Genomic DNA, 12649 nt, shown 5'->3' on the forward strand with positions numbered 1-12649 from the left:
CCCGATGGCCGAAACAGGACTTCCTATATATAAATCTTTACCTCCGGACCATTCCGGAACTCCTCGTGACGTCCGGGATCTCATCCGGGACTCTGAACAACATTCGGTAACCACATACAAACTTCCTTTATAACCCTAGCGTCATCGAACCTTAAGTGTGTAGACCCTACGGGTTCGGGAGACATGTAGTCATGACCGAGATGTTCTCCGGTCAATAACCAACAGCGGGATCTGGATACCCATGTTGGCTCCCACATGTTCCACGATGATCTCATCGGATGAACCACGATGTCAAGGACTCAATCAATCCCGTATACAATTCCCTTTGTCTAGCGGTATGGTACTTGCCCGAGATTCGATCGTCGGTATACCGATACCTTGTTCAATCTCGTTACCGGCAAGTCTCTTTACTCGTTCCGTAACACATCATCCCGTGATCAACCCCTTGGTCACATTGTGCACATTATGATGATGTCCTACCGAGTGGGCCCAGAGATACCTCTCCGTTTACACGGAGTGACAAAATCCCAATCTCGATTCGTGCCAACCCAACAGACACTTTCAGAGATACCCGTAGTGTACCTTTATAGCCACCCAGTTACGTTGTGACATTTGGCACACCCAAAGAACTCCTACGGTATCCGGGAGTTGCACAATCTCATGGTCTAAGGAAATGATACTTGACATTAGAAAAGCTTCAGCATACGAACTACACGATCTAGTGCTATGCTTAGGATTGGGTCTTGTCCATCACATCATTCTCCTAATGATGTGATCCCGTTATCAATGACATCCAATGTCCATGGTCAGGAAACCGTAACCATCTATTGATTAACGAGCTAGTCAACTAGAGTCTTACTAGGGACATGGTGTTGTCTATGTATCCACACATGTATCTGAGTTTCCTATCAATACAATTCTAGCATGGATAATAAACGATTATCATGAACAAGGAAATATAATAATAATCAATTTATTATTGCCTCTAGGGCATATTTCCAACAACCCCGTGATACGATACGCTCTATCACACATAAACCTCCTTATATCTTCCTCAAAACAGCCACCATACCTACCTATTATGGCATTTCCATAGCCATTCCGAGATATATTGCCATGCAACTTTCCACCGTTCCGTTTATCATGACACACATCATCGTTGTCATATTGCCTTGCATGATCATGTAGTTGACATCGTATTTGCGGCAAAGCCACCATGCATAATTTTTCATACATGTCACTCTTGATTCATTGCCCATCCCGGTACACCGCCGGAGGCATTCATATAGAGTCATATCTTGTTCTAGTTTTGAGTTGTAATTCATGAGTTATAAATAAATAGAAGTGTGATGATCAGCATTATTAGAGTATTGTCCCCAAAAGAAAAAAAAGAAAGGCCAAAAAGAAAAAAACAAAGGCCAAAAGAAAAATAAGAAAGGCCAAAAAAAGAAAGGCCCAAAAAGAAAAAAAGAAAAAGAAAATAAAAAAGGGGGAAATTTTACTATCTTTTTCCACACTTGTGCTTCAAAGTAGCACCATGTTCTTCATATAGAGAGTCTCATATGTTGTCACTTTCATATACTAGTGGGAATTTTTCATTATAGAACTTGGCTTGTATATTCCTACGATGGGCTTCCTCAAAATGCCCTAGGTCTTCGTGAGCAAGCAAGTTGGATGGACACCCACTTACTTTCTTTTGATGAGCTTTCATACATTTATAGCTCTAGTGCATCCGTTGCATGGCAATCCCTACTCCTCATGTTGACATCAATTGATGGGCATCTCCATAGCCCGTTGATTATCCTCGTCAATGTGAGACTTTATCTTTTTTGTCTTCTCCACAAAACCTCCATCATCATATTCTATTCCACCCATAGTGCTATATCCATGGCTCACGCTCATGTATTGCGTGAGACTTGAAAAAGGCTGAAGCGCGTTAAAAAGTATGAACCAATTGCTTGGCTGAAATCGGGGTTGTTCTTGATGGGAGTATTTTGTGTGATGAAAATGAAACATAGCCTAACTATATGATTTTGTAGGGATGAACTTTCTTTAGCCATGTTATTTTGAGAAGACATGATTGCTTTGATTAGTATGCTTGAAGTATTACTATTTCTTATGTCAATATAAACTTTTATTTTGAATCATTTGGATCTGAACATTCATGCCACAATAAAGAAAATTACATTAAGAATTATGCTAGGTAGCATTCCACATCAAAAATTCTGTTTTTATCATTTACCTACTCGAGGACGAGCAGGAACTAAGCGTGGGGATGCTTGATACGTCTCCAACGTATCTATAATTTTTTATTGTTCCATGCTATTATATTACCCGTTTTGGATGTTTATGGGCTTTACTTTACACTTTTATATCATTTTTGGGACTAACCTACTAACCGGAGGCCCAGCCTGAATTGCTGTTTTTTTGCCTATTTCAGTGTTTCGAAGAAAAGGAATATCAAACGGAGTCCAAACAGAATGAAACCTTCAGGAGCGATCTTTTTGGAACAAACGTGATCCAAAGGACTTGGAGTGGAAGTCAAGAAACAAAGGAGGCGGCCACGAGGGTGCCCGGGGCGCCCCCTACAAGTGGGCGCGCCCCCACCCTCGTGGGCCCCTCGGGCGTCCATCGACCTACTTGTTCCTCCTACATATACCCATGTACCCCGAAAACATCAGAAGCGACCACGAAAAACTATTTCCACCGCCGTAACCTTCTGTATCCGCGAGATCCCATCTTGGAGCCTTCGCCGGCGCTTTGCCGGAGGGGGAATCGACAACGGAGGGCCTCTACATCATCTCCAAGGCCTCCTAGATGAGTTGTGAGTAGTTTACCATAGACCTTCCGGTCCATAGTTATTAGCTAGATGGCTTCTTCTCTCTCTTTGAATCTCAATACAAAGTTCTCCTCGATCTTCTTGGAGATCTATTCGATGTAACTCCTTTTGCGGTGTGTTTGTGGAGATCCGATGAATTGTGGGTTTATGATCAAGTTTATCTATGAGAAATATTTGAATCTCCTCTGAATTCTTTCATGTGTGATTTAGTTATCTTTGCAAGTCTCTTCGAATTATCAGTTTGGTTTGGCCTACTAGATTGATCTTTCTTGCAATGGGAGAAGTGCTTAGCTTTGGGTTCAATCTTGCGGTGTCCTTTCTGATAACCCACCAGTGTAGGGGATAATTGTAGCCTCTTTCGATAAGTAAGAGTGTTGAACCCAACGATGTTTTAAAGGTAGAACAAATACTCTCTCAAGTCCTATAGGGATCAAAGATGATCCAAGTAAAAAGCTTCAGTAGTGTGATAGATTTTGAGTGGTTCTTCAACCATTGGTGCAGTAGGTACAACTAATTTTTTTGGTATTTTTCGTTTCCTACCCATAACTAAATATATAAAACAACTAAGAACAGCAAATAAAAATTACTTAGTGATAAAGCAAACAAGCACACACGAGAATATTCACCCCACGCTATGACTCCCCGGCAATGGCGCCAGAAAAAGGTCTTGATAACCCACAAGTGTAGGGGATAATTGTAGCCTCTTTCGATAAGTAAGAGTGTCGACCCCAATGAGGAGATAAAGGTAGAACAAATACTCTCTCAAGTCCTATCTGCCACTGATACGACTCTACACACGCTTAGTGTTCGCTTTACCTAGAACAAGTATGAAACTAGAAGTACTTTGTAGGTGTTGTTGGATAGGTTTGCAAGATAATAAAGAATGCGTAAATATAAACTAGGGGTTGTTTAGATAAAGAAGCAATAAAGTAAATATAGCGAGTGTGGAAAAGTGGTGGTAGGAGTTGTGGAATTGTCCCTAAGCAATTGACTACGTTACTAGACCGATAGCAAGTTTTATGTGGGAGAGGCATAAGCTAACATACTTTCTCTTCTTGGATCATATGCTCTTATATATGATTGGAACTCTAGCAAGCATCCGCAACTACTAAAGATCATTAAGGTAAAACCCAACCATAGCATTAAAGCATCAAGTCCCCTTTATCCCATACGCAACAATCCCCTTACTCGGGTTTAAGCTTCTGTCACTCTAGCAACCCACTATAAGCGAATCATGAACATATTGCAACACCCTATAGCGGGAATCCCCCACACTTGCGCGACACGGAGGGCACAATAGGACAACAACATAACCACAAGCAAATTAAACCAATCATAGGAATTCATCAATCACCGGTAGGACAACGAAAATCTACTCAGACATCATAGCATGGCAACACATCATTGGATAATAATATGAAGCATAAAGCACCATGTTTAAGTAGAGGGTACAGCGGGTTGTCGGAGAGTGGATTGCTGAATATAGATGGGGGAAGGTGATGGAGATGTTGGTGAAGATGATGGAGGTGTTGGTGAAGATCGAGGTGATGATGATGGCCCCCGGCAGCATTTCGGCGCCACCGGAAGCAAGGGGGAGAGAGCCCCCCTTCTTCTTATTCCTTGACCTTCTCCCTAGATGGGAGAAGGGTTCCCCCTCTGATCCTTGGCTCCCATGATTTGGGAGGGGCGAGAGCCCCTCCGAGATTGGATCTATCTCTCTGTCCCTCTCTGTTTCTGCGTTCTCGGATTCTGACCTAGCACCGTTTCTTTTATATCCGGAGATCCGTAACTCTGATTGGATTGAAACCTTCGCCCAGATCTTTTTCCAAAAATTAGCTTTCTTGCGGCCAAAGAAGGGCATCAATCGCCTTACGAGAGTCTCACGAGGGTGGGGGCCGTGCCCACCTGGAGTGGGCGTGGGCCCTGTCTCATGGCCACCTCGGGCACCGTGTCACGTTGATTCTTCTTCCCAAAAATCACAAATATTCCAAAATAATTCTCCGTCCGTTTTTATCCTGTTTGGACTCCGTTTGATATGGGGTTTCTGTGAAACATAAAACATGCAACAGACAGGAACTAGCACTGGGCACTGGATCAATATGTTAGTCCCAAAAAATAGTATAGAATGTTGCCAAAAGTATATGAAATTTGAATAATATTGGCATGGAACAATCAAAAATTATAGATACGATGGAGACGTATCAGCATCCCCAAGCTTAACTCCTGCTCACCTCGAGTAGGTAAATGATAAAAAGATAATTTTTGATGTGGAATGCTACCTAGCATAATCTTGATCATGCATCTAATCGTGGCACGAATATTAAGACACGAGTGATTCAAAGCAATAATCTATCATTTGACATAAAAACAATAATACTTAGGGCATCCCAACAAACAATCATGTCTTTCAAAATATCAATGCTTCCAGAACGTTATCCCTACAAAATCATATAGTCTTGTATGCTCCCTTTTCTTAACACAAGGTACCCCTCATGCCTATCCCGGTGTCAGCCAAGCAATTGTTTTCATACTTTAGTATTCTCAAACTTTTGCAACCTTCACGCAATACATGAGCGTGAGCCATGGATATAGCACTATGGGTGGAATAGAATATGATGGTGGAGGTTATGTGGAGAATACAAAAAAGGGAGAAAGTCTCACATCGACGCGGCTAATCAATGGGCTATGGAGATGCCCATCAGTTGATGTCAATGCGAGGAGTAGGGATTGCTATGCAACAGATGCACTAGAGCTATAAGTGTATGAAAGCTCAAACAGAAAACTAAGTGGGTGTGCATCCAACTTGCTTGCTCAAGAAGACTTAGGGCATTTGAGGAAGCCCATTGTTGGAATATACAAGCCAAGTTCTATAATGAAAATTCCCACTAGTATATGAAAGTTACAATATAGGAGACTCTCTATATGAAGAACATGGTGCTACTTTGAAGCACAACTATGAAAAAAGGATAGTAACATTGCCCTTTTCTTTTCTTCTTCTTTTTTTCTTTTTTTTTGGGTGGGCTTCTTTGGCCCCCTTTTTTATTTAGGCTTCTTTGGCCTCTTTTTTTTCTTTTTCTTTTTTTTCATGGGGCAATGCTCTATAATGATGATCATCACACTTTTGTTTACTTACAACTCAACATTACAACTCGATACTAGAACAAAGATATGACTCTATATGAATGCTTCCGACGGTGTACCGGGATGTGCAATGATCTAGCGTAGCAATGACATGAAAAACGGACAAGCCATGAAAAAATCATGCTAGCTATCTTACGATCATGCAAAGCAATATAACAATGAATGCTCAAGTCATGTATATGATGATGATGGAAGTTGCATGGCAATATTTCTCGGAATGGCTATGGAAATGCCATGATAGGTAGGTTTGGTGGCTGTTTTAAGGAAGATATAAGGAGGCTTATGTGTGATAGAGCATATCGTATCACGGGGTTTGGATCCACCGGCGAAGTTTGCACCAACTCTCGAGGTGAGAAAGGGAAATGCACGGTACCGAAGAGGCTAGCAATGATGGAAGGGTGCGAGTGCGTATAATCCATGGATTCAATATTAGTCATAAAGAACTCACATACTTATTGCAAAAATTTATTAGCCCTTGAAACAAAGTACTACGTGTTGGGTTTCGTAGTAATTTCAAAAAATTTCCTATGCACACGCAAGATCATGTGATGCATAGCAACGAGGGGAGAGTATTGTCTACGTACCCAACGCAGACCGACTGCGGAAGCGATGACACGACGTAGAGGAAGTAGTCGTACGTCTTCTCGATCCAACCGATCAAGCACCGAAACTACGGCACCTCCGAGTTCGAGCACACGTTCAGCTCGATGACGATCCCCGGATTCCGATCCAGCAAAGTGTCGGGGAAGAGTTCCGTCAGCACGACCGCGTGGTGACGATCTTGATGAACTACAGCAGCAGGGCTTCGCCTAAACTCCGCTACAGTATTATCGAGGAATATGGTGGCAGGGGGCACCGCACACGGCTAAGGAATCGATCACGTGGATCAACTTGTGTCAACTTGTGTGTTTAGAGGTGCCCCTGCCTCCGTATATAAAGGAGGAGAGGAGGAGAGGCTGGCCGGCCAAGGGGGGGAGGCGCAGGAGAGTCCTACTCCCTCTGGGAGTAGGATTCCCCCTCCAATCCTAGTCCAACTAGGATTCCTCGGAGGGGAAAAGAGGAGGAGGGGGCCGGCCACCTCTCCTAGTCCTAATAGGACTAGGGGAAGGGGGGGGGGCGCAGCCCATCTAGGGCAGCCCCTTCTCTTTTCCACTAAGGCCCACTATGGCCCAAATAGCTCCCGGGGGGTTCCGGTAACCCTCTCGGTATTCCGGTAAAATCCCGATTTCACCCGGAACACTTCCGATATCCAAATATAGGCTTCCAATATATCAATCTTTACGTCTCGACCATTTAGAGACTCCTCGTCATGTCCGTGATCACATCCGGGACTCCGAACAACCTTCGGTACATCAAAATGCATAAACTCATAATATAACTGTCATCGTAACCTTAAGCGTGCGGACCCTACGGGTTCGAGAACAATGTAGACATGACTGAGACACGTCTCCGGTCAATAACCAATAGCGGGACCTGGATGCCCATATTGGCTCCTACATATTCTACGAAGATCTTTATCGGTCAGACCGCATAACAACATACGTTGTTCCCTTTGTCATCGGTATGTTACTTGCCCGAGATTCGATCGTCGGTATCCAATACCTAGTTCAATCTCGTTACCGGCAAGTCTCTTTACTCGTTACGTAATACATCATCTCACAACTAACATATTAGTTGTAATGCTTGCAAGGCTTATGTGATGTGTATTACCGAGAGGGCCCAGAGATACCTCTCCGACAATCGGAGTGACAAATCCTAATCTCGAAATACGCCAACCCAACATCGACCATTGGAGACACCTGTAGTACTCCTTTATAATCACCCAGTTACGTTGTGATGTTTGGTAGTACCCAAAGTGTTCCTCCGGTAAACGGGAGTTGCATAATCTCATAGTCATAGGAACATGTATAAGTCATGAAGAAAGCAATAGCAACATACTAAACGATCGGGTGCTAAGCTAATGGAATGGGTCATGTCAATCAAATCATTCTACTAATGATGTGACCTCGTTAATCAAATAACAACTCATTGTTCATGGTTAGGAAACATAACCATCTTTGATTAACGAGCTAGTCAAGTAGAGGCATACTAGTGACACTCTGTTTGTCTATGTATTCACACATGTATTATGTTTCCGGTAAATACAATTCTAGCATGAATAATAAACATTTATCATGATTATGAGGAAATAAATAATAACTTTATTATTGCCTCTAGGGCATATTTCCTTCAGTCTCCCACTTGCACTAGAGTCAATAATCTAGATTACACTGTAATGATTCTAACACCCATGGAGCTTTGGTGCTGATCATGTTTTGCTCGTGGAAGAGGCTTAGTCAACGGGTCTGCAACATTCAGATCCGTATGTATCTTGCAAATCTCTATGTCTCCCACCTGGACTAGATCCCGGATGGAGTTGAAGCGTCTCTTGATGTGTTTGGTCCTTTTGTGAAATCTGGATTCCTTTGCCAAGGCAATTGCACCAGTATTGTCACAAAAGATTTTCATTGGACCCGATGCACTAGGTATGACACCTAGATCGGATATGAACTCCTTCATCCAGACTCCTTCATTTGCTGCTTCCGAAGCAGCTATGTATTCCGCTTCACATGTAGATCCCGCTACGACGCTTTGTTTAGAACTGCACCAACTGACAGCTCCACCGTTTAATGTAAACACGTATCCGGTTTGCGATTTAGAATCGTCCGGATCAGTGCCAAAGCTTGCATCAACGTAACCTTTTACGATGAGCTCTTTGTCACTTCCATATACGAGAAACATATCCTTAGTCCTTTTCAGGTATTTCAGGATGTTCTTGACCGCTGTCCAGTGATCCATTCCTGGATTACTTTGGTACCTCCCTGGTAAACTTATAGCAAGGCACACATCAGGTCTGGTACACAGCATTGCATACATGATAGAGCCTATGGCTGATGCATAGGGAACATCTTTCATATTCTCTCTATCTTCTGCAGTGGTCGGGCATTGAGTCTTACTCAATTTCACACCTTGTAACACAGGCAAGAACCCTTTCTTCGCTTGATCCATTTTGAACTTCTTCAAAATTTTGTCAAGGTATGTGCTTTGTGAAAGTCCAATTAAGCGTCTTGATCTATCTCTATAGATCTTAATGCCTAATATGTAAGCAGCTTCACCGAGGTCTTTCATTGAAAAACTTTTATTCAAGTATCCCTTTATGCTATCCAGAAATTCTATATCATTTCCAATCAGTAATATGTCATCCACATATAATATCAGAAATGCTACAGAGCTCCCACTCACTTTCTTGTAAATACAGGCTTCTCCGAAAGTCTGTATAAAGCCAAATGCTTTGATCACACTATCAAAACGTTTATTCCAACTCCGAGAGGCTTGCACCAGTCCATAAATGGATCGCTGGAGCTTGCACACTTTGTTAGCTTCCTTTGGATCGACAAAACCTTCCGGTTGCATCATATACAACTCTTCTTCCAGAAATCCATTCAGGAATGCAGTTTTGACATCCATCTGCCAAATTTCATAATCATAAAATGCGGCAATTGCTAACATGATTCGGACGGACTTAAGCATCGCTACGGGTGAGAAGGTCTCATCGTAGTCAATCCCTTGAACTTGCCGAAAACCTTTTGCGACAAGTCGAGCTTTGTAGACAGTAACATTACCATCAGCGTCAGTCTTCTTCTTAAAGATCCATTTATTCTCAATTGCTTGCCGATCATCGGGCAAGTCAACCAAAGTCCATACTTTGTTCTCATACATGGATCCCATCTCAGATTTCATGGCTTCAAGCCACTTTGCGGAATCTGGGCTCACCATCGCTTCTTCATAGTTCGTAGGTTCATCATGATCTAGTAGCATGACTTCCAGAACAGGATTACCGTACCACTCTGGCGCGGATCTTACTCTGGTTGATCTACGAGGTTCAGTAGTATCTTGATCTGAAGTTTCATGATCATTATCATTGGCTTCCTCACTAACTGGTGTAGGTGTCACTGAAACTGTTTTCTGTGATGAACTACTTTTCAGTAAAGGAGCAGGTACAGTTACCTCGTCAAGTTCTACTTTCCTCCCACTCACTTCTTTCGAGAGAAACTCCTTCTCTAGAAATGATCCATTCTTGGCAACGAATGTCTTGCCTTCGGATCTGTGATAGAAGGTGTACCCAACAGTTTCCTTTGGGTATCCTATGAAGACACATTTCTCCGATTTGGGTTCGAGCTTATCAGGTTGAAGCTTTTTCACATAAGCATCGCAGCCCCAAATTTTAAGAAACGACAACTTTGGTTTCTTGCCAAACCACAGTTCATAAGGCGTCGTCTCAACGGATTTTGATGGTGCCCTATTTAACGTGAATGCGGCCGTCTCTAAAGCATAACCCCAAAATGATAGCGGTAAATCTGTAAGAGACATCATAGATCGCACCATATCTAGTAAAGTACGATTACGACGTTCGGACACACCATTGCGCTGTGGTGTTCCGGGTGGCGTGAGTTGTGAAACTATTCCACAGTTTTTCAAATGTATACCAAACTCGTAACTCAAATATTCTCCTCCACGATCAGATCGTAGGAACTTTATTTTCTTGTTACGATGATTTTCAACTTCACTTTGAAATTCTTTGAACTTTTCAAATGTTTCAGACTTATGCTTCATTAAGTAGATATATCCATATCTGCTCAAATCATCTGTGAAGGTGAGAAAAGAACGATATCCGCCTCGAGCCTCAATATTCATTGGACCACATACATCGGTATGTATGATTTCCAACAAATCTGTTGCTCTCTCCATAGTACCGGAGAACGGTGTTTTAGTCATCTTGCCCATGAGGCACGGTTCGCAAGTACCAAGTGATTCATAATCAAGTGGCTCCAAAAGTCCATCAGCATGGAGTTTCTTCATGCGCTTTATACCGATATGACCTAAACGACAGTGCCACAAATAAGTTGCACTTTCATTATCAACTCTGCATCTTTTGGCTTCAACATTATGAATATGTGTATTACTACTATCGAGATTCAATAAGAATAGACCACTCTTCAAGGGTGCATGACCATAAAAGATATTACTCATATAAATAGAACAACCATTATTCTCTGATTTAAATGAATAACCGTCTCGCATTAAACAAGATCCAGATATAATGTTCATGCTCAACGCTGGCACCAAATAACAATTACTTAGGTCTAATATTAATCCCGAAGGTAGATGTAGAGGTAGCGTGCCGACTGCGATCACATCGACTTTGGAACCGTTTCCCACGCGCATCGTCACCTCGTCCTTAAGCCAATCTTCGCTTAATCCGTAGCCCCTGTTTTGAGTTGCAAATATTAGCAACAGAACCAGTATCAAATACCCAGGTGCTACTGCGAGCATTGGTAAGGTACACATCAATGTATATCACATATACCTTTGTTCACCTTGCCATCCTTCTTATCCGCCAAATACTTGGGGCAGTTCCGCTTCCAGTGACCAGTCTGCTTGCAGTAGAAGCACTCAGTTTCAGGCTTAGGTCCAGACTTGGGTTTCTTCTCTTGAGCAGCAACTGTCTTGCTGTTCATCTTGAAGTTCCCTTTCTTCTTTCCTTTGCCCTTTTTCTTGAAACTAGTGGTTTTGTTAACCATCAACACTTGATGCTCCTTTTTGATTTCTACCTCCGCAGCTTTTAGCATTGCGAAGAGCTCGGGAATAGTCTTGTTCATCCCTTGCATATTATAGTTCATCACGAAGCTCTTGTAGCTTGGTGGCAGTGATTGGAGAATTCTGTCAATGACGCAATCATCCGGAAGATTAACTCCCAATTGAATCAAGTGATTATTATACCCAGACATTTTGAGTATATGCTCACTGACAGAACTGTTCTCCTCCATCTTGCAGCTATAGAACTTATTGGAGACTTCATATCTCTCAATTCGGGCATTTGCTTGAAATATTAACTTCAACTCCTGGAACATCTCATATGCTCCATGACATTCAAAACGTCGTTGAAGTCCCGATTCTAAGCCGTAAAGCATGGCACACTGAACTATCGAGTAGTCATCAGCTTTGCTCTGCCAGACGTTCATAACATCTGGTGTTACTCCAGCAGCAGGCCTGGCACCCAGCGGTGCTTCCAGGACGTAATTCTTCTGTGCAGCAATGAGGATAATCCTCAAGTTACGGACCCAGTCTGTGTAATTGCTACCATCATCTTTCAACTTTGCTTTCTCAAGGAACGCATTAAAATTCAACGGAACAACAGCACGAGCCATCTATCTACAATCAACATAAACAAGCAAGATACTTCCAGGGACTAAGTTCATGATAAATTTTAAGTTCAATTAATCATATTACTAAAGAACTCCCACTTAGATAGACATCCCTCTAATCCTCTAAGTGATCACGTGATCCAAATCAACTAAACCATGTCCGATCATCACGTGAGATGGAGTAGTTTCATCGGTGAACATCATTATGTTGATCATATCTACTATATGATTCACGCTCGACCTTTCGGTCTCCGTGTTCCGAGGCCATATCTGTATATGCTAGGCTCGTCAAGTTTAACCTGAGTATTCTGCGTGCGCAACTGTTTTGCACCCGTTGTATTTGAACGTAGAGCCTATCACACCCGATCATCACGTGGTGTCTCAGCACGAAGAACTTTCGCAACGGTGCATACTCAGGGAGAAC

Source organism: Triticum aestivum, chromosome 2B, assembly GCF_018294505.1.
Source record: "Triticum aestivum cultivar Chinese Spring chromosome 2B, IWGSC CS RefSeq v2.1, whole genome shotgun sequence".
NCBI lineage: Eukaryota > Viridiplantae > Streptophyta > Magnoliopsida > Poales > Poaceae > Triticum > Triticum aestivum.